Raw genomic sequence first — 19,121 nt, 5'->3', positions numbered from 1 at the left:
CATGCTATCAAGCGAAGCATCTCTTTCTGCCTCCCCCCTGGCTGATTTCTTTAGCTCTAGAATTTCTGTCTTTAATTCATCTGTCGTATTATTAACATTTATCTCTTGCCAACATTTCTGGATTCATGCGTAGGGTGTGATTGCTTTTTAGGTTGCATTTAGCAAAATTACAATTTTCAACTGCACATGACCAGTATTTAAGACTCAAGACATAACTCAAGGATGGTGCCATCTTTAAAAAAGCACATGGGGAGCTTGATTTGGGATTTCCCATGAGGATATTTTGACCAACAAGAAATGTAATCTTACCTTTGATCATCAACCTTCATAGATTACTCATAAACCTATGATTCAGGTTGTTCACTCAACTTCATAAAGCTTCATTCCATATTCTTTTGTCTCTTCTCCAAAATCATTGAGTCTCCAATACCTATCTTCAGTGGTCTTTGGTAAAATGTGTTTTCAAAGGAGACAATTCAAAAACAAAACAACAACAACAAAAGACTCCTAAATTTAGGGAGATTATTAGAACAAGTATAAAGATTTCCAAGAGGAATATTCTCCAAAGGACAACATGGACTGACATATATAAGTTTTGGTATGTTAAGTTTAAAAAATGGTCATAAATTTTTACATATTAATATTTTTAATCTAAGTATATCATGCCTATGCCTGGGCGTGCTTATATATAGATACACAGGTACATGGAGGAAAACCTTCTCTGTAAAAGTTAGGAAACATGACCATCATTGTCACCTGTTTTCATTTTATCCGTCTGCCAACTAAAAATAGACAGATGCCTTTAGCTAAAGATGCCCATTTCTCCTATGCTTTTTGAGTATGGTCAGGCATGAGACCCCGTACTTTACCTGTCACATTCATATTGTGATTCAGAAAAGGCTTGTCTTCTCCTGGTCATATAATTTCAGCCCTCAAGGAATTCATACATCATTTCATCATTACCTGTACCTAAACTCCAAGAATACCTAGTGAAGTTTGGCACTCTAATTGAAGGAACAGAAATTATGGGAGTATTTCTGGACATATCATAACCAACATTTCAGACAGCTTTACTATAGATTTCCAAATTCATCTTGTTCTGACTTTTCTCCTTAAACCAAATTGTGCAGCAGAGAAAGCAATGTGCTCTTTTGACTCTAAACAATAGTTAAATCAAATACTGGCTCCTGACGAAGAACTCAGTTTTTCCAACTTTGCAAACATCAGAGGACTTTTCATCAGGACATAATAGCCCCTCACTGTTTGAAATCTGAAGAGACACCAAATACTCCAAATTGTCAGAGTGAGAAGATATGCAGAACAAGATCAATTCTACCATGCTCCCAAAGCTCCACATAAAATGCAGCATATTTACAAAGTGGCCTTGTTAAACTTCTTAAAGTTTTCTGTTTTTCATTTTGTATGTTTATCAATGTAAGACGTGGATATTGTTTAAAAATTTAGTAGCGATGAAAAGCTAGTTACCCATCCCTGTGCCCTCCACCCCTGGTATAACCCCTTACTTTCAATGTCATTGTTTTAGCCAATTTCTTTTAGTAATTATCTATGGATTTTTAAATAACATGCTAATATCATTGCTTATTGGTTTATCCATTTTTGTCATTATCCTCCAAAATCCTGTCCTGTCAATATGGCTATTTTTAGTTATATAAGTAGCCAGGGTTTGCTGTCCTGTAATTTTGTAAATATTATTCACTTCAGAGCTAATAGTGTATACTCTGGTTATGTCTCCTTTCTGGGGTAACCTTTTGCTTTTCCTGGAGTAAATAAATGTTTTGCTGTTTGTAACCTCTGGTGCAGACTGCTTCATTTTGAAGCTGTGGAAAAATCTTGGGCTTTGAAATTAGTAAACTAGTATTCAGTGATGGTTGTGCTATTGCCTGTGACCTCTGGTAAGTGACGTAGATTTCTGAATCTCAGTAATCATTTCCAGGGGTGGGGGAGGGGTGAGGAAGTACAAATCAATATCTTCCGTGAAGAATATCTATGGGAAATGAAAAGAAATGACACATGTATACGCATCTACCTAGAGTCCCCTTCACCAAATATAGCCCTTCTACTTAGATCTTCACATCAAAACTATGAGGTAGGTAACACTAAAATCATTACCATGTTAGAAGAGCACTGAGCTCAAGAACACTAAAGGAATAATCCAAAGATGCCCAACAGAAAAGAACTCAAACCCAAACTATTCTAATAACAAATCCGGGGCCCTTCACCCCAAGGCATGGTGAGGCTCTGTCCAGCCAAATCAATATTCAACCTCGGTGACAAAATTATGCAAAATAGCTTTCTTTTTCTTTAACTTGGATTAAGTGGTGGAGTGATTTGAAATCTTTTTTCTCTATTTTCTCAAGCTTTAGATAGGAAGACTGTAACAGAGATAGTCAATGTAAAAAATGTGAAAGATTGGTAGAGAAAGTTGCATATTATTATATAAAGTCTCCGGGGTGGTATAGGCTGGTTGTTAGTTAGTTTTCTACCATCTTCTATATATTTAATAGCTCCCTTGTGACCCTGTGCCTGGAGATGTGACCACGCTATTACCTTAGCTCTGGCACTCCTCATCTTGTAAATTGTCATAAAACCAATATTCTCAGGCTAGATACCTTGACTTAAGAAATAATTATTACAAGTGCTGGGAATATTAAAAGAGCCAATTATTTAGGTCGGATAATAGGGCTATTGGTTTGGCTAAAGTCTTTTTTTGTTTCTGTTTTTGTTTTTACTTTATTTTCATCAGTAGGAATATCAGAAAAACTTCTAGAACTTTCATAAGCTACTAGGATCTTGGTATGCTGTACAGAAATCTAATTTACTCCACCCTCTTCTGAAGAAGTCACTGATCTATACAAAACTGAATAACTTTTGCTTGGCCTTTAACATTTTTTTTTTGGCTCTGTTTCTCTCAAAGTTATTTTCACAGCCTCCTTAACCAGCAGTTATTTTCATGTTATATCTGTGTAAAAGTGAAGTTAAGTAAAATTAAGGAACAGATAAACACAACAGCTGGAGTTCAATTATGACACTTTTAATTCTAGTTCTGATCATTTTAAGACTCAACCACTCTCACTTTGTCATGGATATTTGAAAAGGTGAAATAAAATAAGTAAAATATATCACACAACCAAATACATAGATCACAAAGGATTCATCACCATATTAAAAACTGTGATTTTGAATGCTAGAATGTTCTAGACTTTGAGGTCCATGTAGACAGTAGACAAATGAAAGGCTGTTAAACCCTGATTCTTGAATATTGAGACTTCAATGTTTTCCAAGGAAATATATTTTGCCTTTGGACAACTTTGTAGAAAAGTTTTGGGTTTTTTTTTCCTTTTTCTTTCTTTCTTTTTTTTTTTAACATTGCGCTGAAATATTCCTGCCTGTAACATCCAATATTTGATCAGTTCTCACTCAGAAACTAGACAGAATGAATCTAGGTTTTTTTAGCCACATGACAGCACTTTAAATATTTGAAAACAATGCTCATGTTTCCTCTACAGTTTTTCTCGTTTCCAGTCTAAATGCCCCAATCTCTTCAACTACCCCTTTTATGATACATTTTACATCTTCCTCACTATTCTTTTCATTTGCCCTGGATTCTTTTCCTGTTTGGCATTATCTATTTTAAAGTGTGGCACACAGAATTGAACATAATAGTAACGCAAAGGCTTACCAGGGTTCCACAGAACATCATTATCATTCTCCCTTATTCTACTCACTATACCTTCATTAATGCATCCTAAGACCACATGAGCACTTAGAAAGAGAAATCATGCACAGTGTTGACCCAACATCCTAACATCCATGTTACCAACCATCCCTACCTCCTGGTCTTCTAGTCTTTGACCTCAACTGCAGTGACAATTTTCTTCCTTTTACCTCAGTGACCTACTGCCATGGTCACATCCTAGATGTTATCATAATTGGAAACTGTAACAGTGTTGAAGCCTCAGTATCAGACACTTCATTACTACATATAATCCTACAAATTAACTTGCTGTAAGGACACTAGTGTTGTTTTTTGAGCTCCCAACCCATTACCCTACATCTATTTCACCATCCATAACTCCATAGCTATCTTAATTCCCCTCATTGTCAAATATAGATTTCACATCCTGTAACTTAATCATTCTCTCAAAATAACTTCAGCTCTCTCCTGCCTATCCTCCTTCATAATGTTCCCCCAGAAAATCCCAACAGCAGATGAACCCTGCTGCTTTGAGGTGCTGGCAGTTGTTTGGAGTAAACCACCCTTAGATGATTAATTTACTGTAGATTCATTATCAAAAAGCCTCAACTGGATGCTCAGCTCTTCCACACAATCATACTGTGTTTCTTCACGAGGCTAGTTTTTAAACTCCTCATGATGACTATTTTGTACCTTATCGTCTTTCCTCAGACCTCACGCAAATTCTTCTACCCCTTCAGACTTAACTATTGACATCGCCTCTTACCATATTATAAAAGACATTTGCTGTTTGCCTTTCCACAAATGTGATCACTTCCTCATAATCATAACCCTCTTCTTCAAAATCATTAATAGTGCCCGCTTCGGCAGCACACATACTAAAATCATTAATAAAATGTTTGAGTTGGAAAAACCCCAACAAGGAGTCTTGTGGCAGGAGGCTGCCAGTTAAAGAATTTGGCTCAATTGTGCCACTCTAGGGTTGTGTCGGCCTGCCACACACACGGGGTCTCCTTGAGATGTGCTATCAAATGTCTCCCATTGCCTTGTGCACATCACCCTTTGGTTCCCTGGTGGGCCTGACTTGTTCTTAATTAATGTGTACTAGGTACTTCTAGTTAACAATTCTGTTTCTTTTTCGAGGTGATCCGATGGTGAGGAAGAATGTCTTGGTAAGCTTTTGGGAATATAGCCAGGAATTACCAATAAAACAGCCATTCACCTCTTGGAAATCGCTTTTCTGGTTTTCAAAATTCAAACACTCAATGGGAAAACTGAAAATAAGCCTGAGATCATGTCACACTATAAATATTTACTTATTAGGGGAGACTGCAAGAGGAGGAAGGAGAGAGGGGCAGAGGATCCTAAGTGGGCTCTGCACAGACAGTCTCTGATTGCAGTGATCCAGAGGTGGGGCCCGAACTCACAAACCATGAGATCATGACCTGAGCCGAAGGTGGTCAGTCAACCAACTGAGACACCCAAGTGCTCCTCACACTACAGTTAAGTAGAACTTTATAGAAACAGAAGAGACTTTGCCAGATCATCTGTTCCACTTCTTGACCTTCTAACAAAGCCTCAAAACTACCAGGTAGTTTTGAAAACTTCCACAATCACCCTTATCAATTCATTTTCATTCTTTTTTAAAACAATTTTTTAATGTTTTATTTATTTCTGAGAGAGAGAGAAAGAGAGAGAGAGAGAGAAACAGCATGAGCAGGGGAGGGTCAGAGAGGGAGGGAGATACAGAATCTGAAACAGGCTCTAGGCTCTGAGCTGGCTGTCAGCACAGAACCTGACACGGGGCTCGAACCCGCAAACCGTGAGATCATGGCCTGAGCCGAAGTCGAACACTTAACCGACTGAGCCACCCAAGCGCCCCTCATTTTCATTCTTAATAAATGTCACAGTCAGAAGTTCTACTTTATATAAAACTCAACTTCCTCGTGCTAACACAAACAGTAAGTCCAATTTTACTTGATTTTTTTCCCTCTGTCATAACATGCATACCACGCATAACAAACATCCTGCAAAGAGGGCTTAGACCAAGTGAAGTGCAACTTAAATATACAGCACCATGATTCCACATAATAAATATTTACATGCTGACTAACTGTTGTTGCTTTTTGTTTTTAATAGCTTTTGTATAGACTAGACAATCCCACTTTATTAGCCTTTTTCGTTTTTTTTTTTTAAAGGTTCATTTATTTACTTTTGGGGGGGAGGGGCAGAGAGACAGAGAGAGAATCTCAAGCTGGTTCCATGCTGTCAGTGCAGAGCCAGATGTGGGGCTCAAACTCACCAACCCGTGAGATCCTGACCTGAACAGAAATCAAGAGTCTGACGCTTAGCCGGCTGAGCCACCCAGGAGCCCCTCACCTTTCTTCACCAACCTTACTTTCCCTGTGATCTGAATCCTTCTTTCATCACTGTCATTCCACCAGGAAACCCTGTTCAAAGCAAGGTAGAACTGCAAATAAGTTATTAAAACTTTTAAAAATTAAAAAATCAAACTGGTTTTATCATTTATAAAATTCATAAAGGTTATAACTCCTTCTAAGTCCTATGACCAAAGCAAGAAAGTAGCAATTCTCTCCCTTTTCCAGCCAAATGGCAATTATAGCTTTATAAACTGAAAGCACTGTCCCTCTACAGTTTTTCCTAACCCAGAACTATTTGAACGGCTCCAAATGAGTTGTGGAAACACATGAGCTTTGCACTCTCCCTAATTCACTATGTTTAGAGTCTAACACTTCTTCCGGAATACCTAGATACCACTCTGATAGGCATTATGGAAATACTTAGACATATTTGTCAGGTGTCATGGAAACATTCAAGAAATTACCAATAACTTTAGAGTCAGTAGCAGCAGCAGAAGAAGCACACTGCGGTTTTTAATAATGATGTTTTAAAATGATTGCATTACATGTATAAAAAATGGACGATTTTATATATAATGTACATGGACAATAAAACCATATTTTATAACATTACTGTTACAGATATATATTATATATATGAGAAAATATAATAGATAATATAACAGAAAATATAGATACTATAACAGGAAACATAATATAAGAAATAATATAATAATAATAACAATAATAATAATATAGAACAGAAATAAGGCAATTTTATTTTTAATAATATTTTGTGAAACCAGGAATTTTCACTTAGGAACTAAGGTTCCTAACGGGGAGCTGATGTAAGAAGTATTTTAAAATTCAGTTTTGGGGTTATTTTGTTTTCACCTGCCTTCATTACAAGTTGTACGGTGAGGGAAAAAAATACAGACATTGTGCAGTTTTCCCCACATAGCTGCTAATGTCTAACCAAGAAAGTGAGACGCTTACTAACTAAATATCATTATGTATGTATATATAAAAATCAGTAGTTTTATGAATAGAAACAGTTGGATGCATTTTATTTTATTTTTTAACTCTTTTTTAAGTTTATCATTCATTTTGAGAGAGACCATGCAGGAAGACAGAGAGAGAGGAAGAGAGAGAAAATCCCAAGCAGGCTCAATCCTGACAATGCTGAGGCTCAATGGCACACACCATGAGATCATGACCTGAGCTGAAATCAAGGGTCAATTGGTCCCGTGAATAGAACCCAAAGTTTTATTTCACCTGGGAAAAAAAGAGAGAGAGAGAGAGGGTTGATTGCTTAACTGACTGAGCCCCACAGGCACCCCTATTTTACTTTTTAATGTTTATTTATTTATTTTGTGAGAGAGAGAGTGGAGCAGGGGAGTGGCAGAGAGAAAGGAGAGACAGAGAGACAGAGAGAGAGACAGAGAGAGACTTCCAAGCATGCTCCACAGTGTCAGTGTGGAGCCCAACAGGCGGCTCAATCCACAAAAGGTGGGATCATGGCCTGAGCTGAAATCAAAAGTCAGATGCTTAACCTACAGAGCCACTCAGGAGCCCCAGTTGGATGCATTTTAGAGACAGAATGTAAGCTAGCAGGTTTGCTTCAGAGTTTATGATAATAAAACACTTGGGCAGGTTTTATTTAAAATTAATTTTGTATTTTCCCTTCACTGTACCTATTCTTGAAGTTGGATTTGGAAAACAAGTCACAAAATTGATTCTTTTAATTGGAATGCCTCAGCCTTAGATTATTGTCAGAATATATCTAGCAAAGCATATCTGATGAAATTCTTCATTAGCAACTGATCATTGGGGTTGAAATCATTAGTTTGCTTATTTTTAATAACATTTATCAAGTAACAGATGCCTAAGAGCAATTCATGCCTGTGCTAGTCATCCAATAATACAACACAGCTCCCTAAGTTACCATAATGTCATTGTGAAGCTACGGCCATTTTTGGAGTTAAGGTGACATAGATAATACAACAATAATAACCATTGTTCATTGAGCAACTAGTATGTTCCCGCCATTTTGCTAAGCACATCATATAGTTTACTTCTTTTTAATCCCTACAACAATCTTTCAACTCAAAAACTATTCCCCGATTTTCCAGATGAGAACATTGAGCCTCTGAGTGCTCTGGTAATGTAGTTAAATTGGCACAACAGTAAGTTTTAAAGGCAGGATGAAACACAGGTCTGTCAGACAGTAAAGTGTGTGTGCTTGGCTACTATGCTTTGCGGGTTTTCATTAAATAAAAGTCAAGGGCTCATTCTCCGCGTCACCTTTGAAGGCAAGACCCATGTGTTATACATCTTCATATCTCTAAGGTTGAGCACAGAGACTGAACAATAAGGGGTACTTGTAAGTGTGTGATGAAGTGAATACCCCAACTGCTTAAACAACTGAAAATAATTCTGCTCTCCTTCTCAGTCCAGAAGGACGTGGTTGTGTATCAGTGTAGATGAAGGAAACCTCACAGCTCATTTTCCGACATTCCCACCGTGGGTCGGGAAGTGTGTGCTCACTATCTTCACCAGAGTCTATTGCCACGATTACTGTGACCTGAGCAGCACTAATCTAGATACACTCCAGCCCTTTCATCCCATATATGTAACAAAACTTTACAATGTAAACTGTTGTTCCACTTGAGAACCTTTGGGTACCAATTTAGTAAATCAGAATGGAAATGATAACTGAACTTAAAAAAGTGGATATTAGACACTTAAGGTTAGAACACACATCTCTATGAATCTCAATCAATGTATTAAACTGCAACTAAAAGTGAAAAGCCTAAAGAAACAAAGTTTTAGATACAGAAATGCTCTGCTTTAGACTCAGTTAAGAAATCCTCCTTAGTTTTGCCAAATAGAACTTACAGCATTTACTATAGGTTCGATGCAACACTGATTATTATTTATACAACCAGCACATATATACATTAATGTAATGATGCATGAAAATTAGCAAAAACCCATAGTTCAAATCTAATGGGGAAACGATTATGGGAAAGCAATTTCTTGTATATGATTTTAACTTAGTTCTCTACAAACTCAATACTGTGAACTTGATGTTCCACCTAATGTTCTACCAGAAAGTGATGAGACACATTGTTTTTCTGTTATGTTTATTGAGGGACATCTGTATGCCAGGACATAACCAAATCATCTCTAATCTCAACAACTTAGAAAAATAAATGTTGTTAATCTTATTTTACAGAAGAAGAAGCTTCAGCTTCGAGACATGTTCATTTAAAAATCACACAGGCAAAATCAGGACTTGTACTCAGATCTATCTACAGAGCTTATCAGTATTTTTTTCTTTATATGAGAAAGACCTTATCTTTGTGCAAGCTCCCTTGGACAAATATAATAGATTCATACATGACTTCGCGGTAAACCTCTTAAAATTAATATGAAAAATAATATGTATGTATATGTACTTTCTTTCTTGAGAGTTTGTGATAATTTTAACCAGATCTCAAAGTATGCTAGAACCCAAAATGTTATAAGAATAATTGTTTTTCTCCCTGTTCTATCCCTGCTTACAGAACAGGTAAGTAAATTTATCATGCAAGCAATGAAAAGGAATTTCAGAATCACGCCATACAACAAGGTGTAGCTTTAGCTGAGATTAAGAAAGTAGTACTAAAAGGAGTAAAAGCCACACCGTGAAAACTGAGAGGATGGAATTAATTTTTGTGATAAAGGAGGAATCCAAAGAGACCACGTGAGAAATACACACATGCGAACATTAGCAATCTTTACAGAGGCCAAGACAGTGAGGCAATCAGAAAAAACAAACTTTTTAAAAAAAATTTTAATGTTTATTTTTGAGAAAGAAAGAGAGAGACAGAGAGAGAGAGAGAGACAGAGCATGAGTGAGGGAGGGGCAGAAAAAGAGGGAGACATAGAAGCTGAAGCAGGCTCCAGGCTCCAAGCTGTCAGCACAGAGCCCGATGCGGGGCTCAAACTCATGAACCGTGAGATCATGACCTGAGCTGAACTCGGAAGCATAACCGACTGAGCACCCAGTCACAGGAAAGATAAACTTTAGAATAGAAGCAAAAAACAAGCAGTAGCATGGTGTCATGAAAGGCACATAAGCAAAGCACACATTGAAAGAAAAAAAAAGATCAAGAGTCAAAAGCAGAATTTGTAAGAATTTCCAGAAAGGTTAGCAAAAACCTAAGAGAAATATTGGGGGCTTTGCAGCACACTTACTTACAATTTTACAAGTTTCAAGAAAATACGAATGGATCTAGGCCTCAGGTACTGATCTGCCACTTTCTGGTTGGTATGCAAGGGGAAAAAGGATGAAACAGCAAAGTGAAACTGATGTTTCAATAGACTGTGTATATTCAACAATCACGTGAGTGCATCTTCGTGAATTAAAGTCATTTGCCTAAGAAACTAGAGTCAGTGGAAGTATTACGGAAATAGCTATTAATCAACATTAAAATAATGATTCATGAGTAACTAAACACTTTTTAAAAAATAATATAACCTCACTGGATGCTCACAGCAAATGCTGAATGTCAGCACCCATCTCAGCCCAGTAAATAGCATCCCGTGTCCCACTAATAAATCTACTTCCCTTCAACGATAGATGTTCTCTACCAGTTTTCAGTTCAATCTGAATTTGAGGTAGAAAGTTCTTTCATTGCTTCAGCTTCTTTACCCACTGACCTTACCATTAAATCAACAATAAAATGCCCTAGAGCAACATCTGGGGCTTCTACAATATTCCCTCAAGGCATTCATCCTAAATGCATTACTAGGCTAAGAGGGCCCTGTGCTCAAGTTCACTGTAATGTGCTGGTTTCACATAACCCAATGTCTTCTACATCCAACTCTAGCGCAGAAGGATGTATTGCGACAGAATAGCTAGAATCTGAATAACGCTGCTTTGTTCTTGCAAGCCCCCACCCACCTCAGTTATGGGAACCCCGCTTCCACCCTAGACCACGGTTTGAAATCTTCCTTCACTGTGTGTGGCTTTCTCTGTTGCTAACTGCTTCCCTTGGTATGGTCCTATTAGAATGTGTTTCTACAGCATTCTGTGACTGACTGATAAACCAAATCAAGCACCTGTGTTAAATTTAGGGCATCACACTTTGCCCTTCAGTCTGGACTCCTCAGTGGGCTACCATAAATGGATCAGTTTCTTCAATACTTAGTCTGCTCTGGAGCTCAAGATCAAAGGGGAAGATGGGCAGGTGGATGGGGATGGTTGGTGCTGGAGTAGAAAGAATGAGAGGCTTAAAACAAATATTTGGAAATACATTTTCCTGAATATAGCTTATTGACGCTACTGGCACTATTAGTTTTGTTAAATCTTCTTTTTAGAGATCGTAATAGGAAACTTGGTCACTGTCGATGTCTAAGTCAGTACAAATGTGGAAAGTCATTGTTTTTATTTACATAGTATTTTATGGACAAACAGCTGGTTCGTGGACTATTCAAAAGTAATAAGTTATATTTTTAAAATAGATAAAAACCTTGGCACAGTTTCCCCTTTAGCCTACTGGGTGTTCCCTTGACTGTCTTCTTCTTCCCTTTCCTCTGTCGTGCCAAAGCCCAGAGGTCAGCCAATCCAGGCCAAATGGAGAAAATGGGTAAGAGTCACTATTTCCTGACATCTACTGTCAGAAGATAGGAGTGTGTAATCCCACTAGTTAAGAATTGATAGAGGAGTTAATAAAAGATATTATAAGCTTGTGCTTCAACGAAGGCTGTAACCAAAAATGAGTTATTGTCTACCTAATTAGCAGGGATAGTCATTGTTAATAGTCAACCCAAATTATTGCACATACAGTTCAACGATTAGTATGACTAAGAACTCGTATGGTCTATAAATTCATTTCCAAAATTGTTTGCTGATCGAGTAGCTTTGTCCATTCTGGACTGAGAAGTTTCTGTTCAGCGGTTTTGGTTTGTGAGATTCAGAGGGCTAAAGCTATGTTAGGTTTATCGTTTGTTTGGTTGTGTTTCCACTTTCAACCTAGAAAGAAAAGCATGAATTTCTTCTGTCAGTCATCAAGAATACCAGTGTAAGTATCCAAATTATATTTTTGGAGGCAATTTTTTTAGTTGTACTTACAATTGAATTTATTTCCATTTACTTTCCTTACCTGGGGTGAAATAAAATTGTTATTCCCATGTGGACTATATCAAGTTTTTAATAATTCCCATGAAAATGAACTTTCTAAGATTATCTTTTTATTAATAGTTAAATTATGTTATGTTTTTAATTGGACTCTAGTCACAGCCTCTAGCTTCCCAGAATTGTAATGGTGTTGAATTAATTTAAAGAGACTCAGAGGAACCAGTTATGCAAGGCTGTCACCATGATAATTTAGTTTTATGATTAGGTCATGGAAAACATTGTAGAATTCTGAAGAGAGTTTTAACCCCTCTATTTTGAAAGAGCTTTCATTCAGTTTGTCTGTCTCCAAAGATAGCCATCTTTGGAGAGATTTCTAATCCTGTAGAAAATTCAATAAAATAAATGTCACAGTAAAAATAACAGAGACTACCACTTTAAACACACACACAATTTATGATCTACAAATTAAAGTAACCACAAACACACACACACACACACACACACACACACACACACACACACACCACACACACACACTCATACAATAAGTTACAGTGTAACTACCAATTGTAATACAATGGTATTTGAGAACTTTTCTGCATGCTTTATATAATAAGTAACAGACATTTTAGAGTGGGTAAAATAGTTTATTTGAATATTGTCATTATATTATGGACTTTAAAAACTGCATTTATGGTAAATAATTCTGGTGTTTTTATATTGAATTTTTAGGTATTTTTTTTCCCAAGAACTCTCTCAGAGAACAAAGGAACTAATATTTGTGAGCATGTGACTGCTGAGAAGGCAAAAACTGTATTGACATTGAAGAAATTCTTTTCAGGTCTCAAACAAAAGCGAGTACACTGGGCTTATCAAAGTTACTATGCAGTGGCACACTCAAATAGAAATGACTTTGTTGAAAAATATTTGTGAAAACTAGACAAAGTGTACATGGGATCTCTCTGTGTTATTTCTTACGACTGCATGTGAATTACAATTATCTCAAAATAAAGAGCTCAAAAATTGTGTTATGCCACAATATCATCTTTTGTTGCCAACTTGTGTCGCTCAATACATCAAGTTATACTGAAATATTTAAAATATATGCACTTGACATTGAAAGAGCTTCTGCCCTGATTTTGTGATTATGTTGGCATTTTTAGGGTATCGACTCAAAGCAACTCAGAATTAATTTTTAATTATCGTGGGTTCTATACGGAGATAGAGGGCTATTTTACTACTTTACTACATTTACTACATTAAACTTATTCGTGATGTTCGGAGTTTTTTTGTAAACTGTAAGAAAATAAAGGAGAGAAAGACCTTTAAATACATCAGTCACAAGAGCTGGGTAAAGGGGAATGCAGCTCTTTTATTTGATGTGATGAGAAAGCTAATAATGTATGACAGTAAAAAGGCAGAGGCTTTTAACGCTTTTTTTAACCTTACAAAAAAGGTCAACTCTGATCTGGAAATGAGAACAGCCAACACATGGGAAAGGAGGGCAAAAAGCCAAGTGGAAAGCGAGAAGGAGCTGGTGACAAGCACACTCACGGCAGATTCCAGTCCCTGGCCCCGGCATCCCAAGATCGGGGTTCATCATCTCATTTAATGTTGTTTTTGTTCACGGGGGTTGGGGGGGAGGGAAATATAAAAGACTGACAAAGTTACCAAGACCGGAAAAGAGACCATGCTTTATCTTGATTTAAACAGAGAGAGAAAGAAAAAAAGAAAATTCTGCAACCAACCGCTAGTTTCAGTTCTGATGAGGAAAGTGTTAGTTCAGTGTTTCTGCTTCCAACTTAATGTATTTAATCCATAAAAGCATCCATCAATATTTATTGAATGCCTACTGTGTGCCCAGCAGAGAGTTGGGATGGAGCTGTCAATTAAATGTAAAATCTTTTTTTTTTTTTTCCAATGTGAAATCTAAGAAGAATAGAAACTTGGTTGAGATAAACCGGTCAGGATGTGCTGAACTGGGTTTGAATCCAAACCTGCTGACTTCAAGACCCTTGCTCTTTCCACCAGAGAAACCAATCCTGATGACTCTTAGTTTTGTAGGGATTTTGCCTAATTAAAATGATGTTAAATTGGCTTACAATGAAAAAACAAGTTTACATTTGTTTTAATTCCAAAGCTAATAGCTTGGTTTAAATACAGCCTGCCGTATGGTAAGATTCCCCCAAGAAGACATCTCAGGGACTCACCATGTTGTATTGAAAAAAATGTGATGAGATTATTACCTTGTAGTTCAAAATAAGGGTAGGATTCCCGCCTCTGCCATTTACTAGCTGGTGACTCTGAGCAAATTACACATCTATGAGCTTCAGTTTCAACAGATAGTAAGTAAGAATAATATTAGTTCTCATTTGACAAGACTGTTAAGAAGATTGAATAAGGTTATTAATATACATATTTAGCACGCTGACAAGTCATGTGTTCCATAAATGTTAGCTATTACTTATTTACATGATTATTAACATAATGAGTTAATATAGTATCAAAATAGTAGGTATGATCTTTGCCAGACTGGTTGATTGATATTAAAATACCCTCATAAGCTGCTTTGCAAATGTTGCTATGAGATGTATTTTTAAACAACAACAACAATATTTAACTTTGAGTACATGATCTTGTATTATTTAAATATACAGACTACAAGTTGATAGAAAAAAGTCAATAGCTTTTAATGTACCCGAATTTCCAACTATCACATTACCATTTGTTCCTAAAAGCTTGTTTCTTATTGCAAATAAGATTTCTCTTACACACGTTAAGCTCTCTGCCTCATGACAGTTCATTTCTCTCCCCAATCAACTCATATTTGCTTCTCTTCCTGTATTCTCTACCTTTGAAAATGCGAACAACACCAGAGAACTGGAAAATCTTCTATTTTTTAAGGCTTTCATTTTATTTTTTTAATGCTTATTTTTGAGAGAGAGAGAGAGAGAGAGAGAGAGACCATGGGTAGAAAAGGGGCAGAGAGAGGGAGGGAGACACAGAATCCGAAGCAGGGTCCAGGATCTAAGCTGTCAGCACAGAGCCTGATGCAAGACTCAAACTCGTGGACTGTGAGATTATGACCTGTGCCAAAGTCGGCACCTTAACCGACTGAGCCACCCAGATGGCCCTGGAAAATATTCTAGGCATTTCCTTTTTCTTCTCATTGCTGTTTAACATTTCCACACACATAGCTGTGGACTCTGCCTGGGGCTTTAGACCCTGGGTTACTTTTTATGTAGCAACTACTCTCCACCCAGCCCATTCTCTCCAGAGTATCACAAGGGCTCCCTCTAAAAGCAGATCATGCCACACCCACCGCACTATTATTTTGAATCTAAAACCCAAATACCTTAGTATAGCATGAAAGGCCCTTCATGACTATAGTCCTGGTGATGCCTCTGCACCTCATCTTGTGCTACAGTGTGATTTACAATTTTTTACACTCGATTTGCTATCTCCTGCTCTGCTTCTTTGGCCAGATTTACCCAGCATGACTGTGCAGCTAAAGCTAATCCTCCACAACTCAAGCTCACCCATCACCTGTTCCGGCAAGGCTCTCTCAGTTGCCCATTTGTGTGGAATGGGACATCTGACACATACATATATAGCCTTCTCTTACACGTACTTCCGTACCCCCCCTTATTCTATTTATGGCAGAATTTAACGTTTTACTGGAACATACTACTCCCCTGCTTAAAAACCTCTAGTGGTTTCCTATTCCAAACAGAATAAATGTCAGGGTTCTTCCAATGGCCTCCAAACCCCTATGTGACCTGGTCCCTATTTCTTTGGCCCTCTCTCATTACTCTGGATCGTTTTGCTTCGATCCATTGTCCACAGACACTGTGATAAATGCTCCCAACTCAACATTATTTGCCTTTGTTAGGAGGCAAAGGAGAATGGCTGGGAGGACTTTCCACTTGAACATATGCATGGCTTACACCTTCTCATTTTCACATCGTGACGTAACCACCATCTTTCAGAGCGTTCTCTCTGACCAGCTCCCATTCACTCTCTTCAATGGCACTTATCACTACTAGCCTTATTATTTATTTGTTTTCTTGTTTTCTGCTTTCATATGTTTTATTTTTGATACCCCCCCCCACAAGAATATAAGCTTTGTGTCTTTCTTGCTTACTCCTGCATATCAACGTCCAGACAAGAGTTAAACATACAGAAGGTCATCTAATTCACTATTCAGTCCTCAAGAAAGAGGTGAATAATTGCTTATGGAAATCAGTTGTGATTCCTAACCATGTCAAATCTGTTTGTTATTTATTGACCAAATCTATCCACCATAACTACCAGAGAGCTGCGAATGATAAAAATATGACCTATATATAAAAGCATAGGCAATGAGATGAAACAGTTTGCCATATTAAGATTGTTGAGTTTTAAGACTGAATGCCAAATGCAGATGTAGATACTTGTGGCAAAAGGCTAACTTTCCCCCCAAATGTTCTTCCATTCATAATATATGAACAGCTGTAACTAGAAAGGCATTGCCTCACCAGGGACTCCTATATTTCTTAGGCTTCCTTGCGGTAAAACATGCTATACGGCTTCTAGCCATTGGAAGGTGAGCAGATGGCTGCACCCTACCTCTGGGCCACAGTCTATAAAAAGTAGGTTTGTCTTCCACTTCTCTTTCTCCTGTCTCCTACAGGAAGCAGATAATGGTGAGAGTTCACGTGATAGGACCCCAGAGGTTTAGGAAGAAGGAGCCGGCCCTGATTGGCCACATTGAGGAGCACTCTGAAAGACCATTGCTATGTGAGACAAGGGGCATTAACTCACTGTATTTGAGCCATTGTCCATTTTGTGTCCATTTGTTCCAGAACTGTGGCTTGCTTACCCTAAAAAATACTACATTCAATGTGCTAATTCTCACCAGGTTTTCCAGTATTTCTTGAAGAATCCTAAATTTTTAATTGATTTGCTTAGGCTTATGCTATACACATTTATTATTCTTCCTATAAATGTTCACGATAGAAGGCCAGTTCATAAACTTTTATGAATGTTTCCTTAACCTGAAAGGAGACAGCTTACATCAGGTAAAGAAAAAAATTATTTTAAACTGCTGTAAAAGACCATTCGCTGAAATCAAGAGACAAAAGAATATACAGTTAGATTTTCTGTGTATTTGTTTGTATATGAAATGTGTCTCTTCCTCTGCGTAACAGTTGGCCATGTCAAATGCCCATAGCAAATAACATAAATTAATTAATAAATTGTTCATTCATACTTTTATTTACAAATTATAAGTTATGTTTTTCATGCAAGACTATTTTCATGAACACTTATGATTTCACAAGTCTTTTTTCTTTTTTCTTTCACAAAGCTTAAGGTTGTACCTGAATTATCAAATTTAGCTTTATGTAATCAGACTTCTTAATTTACTATTTTTTTAACTATAAAGGTATAAGAAAAGGAAATGAATAATTAAATTCACTGGAGTCATTTTTTTTATCTGAAGCAAACCTAGTCTGGTATTCTTAGATAATGTATATGCATAATTTTCATTCTTCTTTGATCTAGTTATATCAAAATCTCTGCCATAAGCAATTCCAATCTGCAAATTTTATCTCTGTCATAGACGGTTACCTTCTCAGTTTTGGAAATAATTGATGCTCTGATTTCTGGTCCTTTCTTTGCCTTGAGACAGGGTGAAGGAACAGGAGTTTAGAAAAGTCCTGAGATGAGCAGGAGCACCTGGGTGGCTCAGTCAGTTAACCTGCACACTCTTGGTTTCCCCTCAAATGATGATGTCCTGGTATTGTGAGTTCTAGCCCAGGGCTCTGCACGGGCCTGCTTGGGATTTTCTCTCTCCCTCTCTCTCCGCCCCTCCCCAATTTGCACTGTCTATGTCTCTCTCAAAATAAATAAATAAACTTAAAAAAAAAAAAAAAGGGAAAAAAAGACAAGTCCCGGAATGAGCTATGCATCGCCTTTCTGGGTATTTACGGTTAGGGTTAGGGTTAAGGTTAGTACCTCCACTCCCAATCCTCTTCCCCGTAATAACTTAGCATATCCTAACAACCACTCCTTTTACCCTTCCCCAACACTCCATCAAGAAATTCTCCCAAAAATTATGTTTCCAAATCAAATACACCACACTGCGTGGGGATTTAAAAAAAAAATTATTGGGAATAAACATAAAGATTTTTTACCCTATTAAATTCCAGGTGTTTTGTTTTGTTGTTTATTTGTTTTATATTGTTTTTATAACTTCCTATGTCATGTCGAGAAGTCTGAGATCGACATCGTTTTGTTTCCTGTTACTGCAAAATAGGTATAATTTCGAACACTGCAGTCACTGTAAAAATGTTCTACAAAAACAGAATTATTTAAAGTCCCATGATGTTTATTTTAATTGCTTTTCATGTACAGCCTTATATCTGAGTGTCAGTGTTGGTCTGGGAAATTATAGTACTTTTATATTATAATATGCATTGATTATTAACCAATGCTAAGTATTTTAATTGATGCTATTTCAAATTATAATTGCTACCTGAATTTATTCCTGGAATTTAGATTGTTTTTAAATCTAAAATTGATCTTCATTATTATGTTCCTCAAATATTCAAGGTTGTTGTCAGACATCTGCAATTTTTATATGCAAATAAGTATTATAAGAACAATTATAGCAATATCAGAATTACTTTAAGAAACCTTCAAAGGAGGTTTGTTTACCTTAGGGAATCAAAACTGTATAATTCTATACTCACACACATTGATATGTAGATTACATATATATTATATATATATAATATATATATATATGTTTGTGTGTGTGTGTGTGTGTGTGTGTGTAAAACCAAATGAGTTGGAATAAATTATTTAGTGCCTATTGACATGAGTGATACTTTTACAAATAAACATAAGAAGTGATGCTTGGAAGGTTTGATTCACT

The 19,121-nt window shown here is 36.9% G+C and overlaps 1 pseudogene; it reads left to right on the top strand.

The window, feature by feature from the left end:
• LOC120224713 overlaps positions 1 to 13,814 on the top strand; it is a 56,611-nt pseudogene extending 42,797 nt beyond the window's left edge.
• Positions 13,815 to 19,121: the final 5,307 nt, after the last annotated feature.

This window comes from Hyaena hyaena, unplaced genomic scaffold (assembly GCF_003009895.1).
Source record: "Hyaena hyaena isolate Hyena2069 unplaced genomic scaffold, ASM300989v1 scaffold_1225, whole genome shotgun sequence".
Classification (NCBI taxonomy): domain Eukaryota; kingdom Metazoa; phylum Chordata; class Mammalia; order Carnivora; family Hyaenidae; genus Hyaena; species Hyaena hyaena.
The sequence above is the reverse complement of the archived record's forward strand: the minus strand, read 5'-3'. Positions and strand labels throughout refer to the sequence as shown.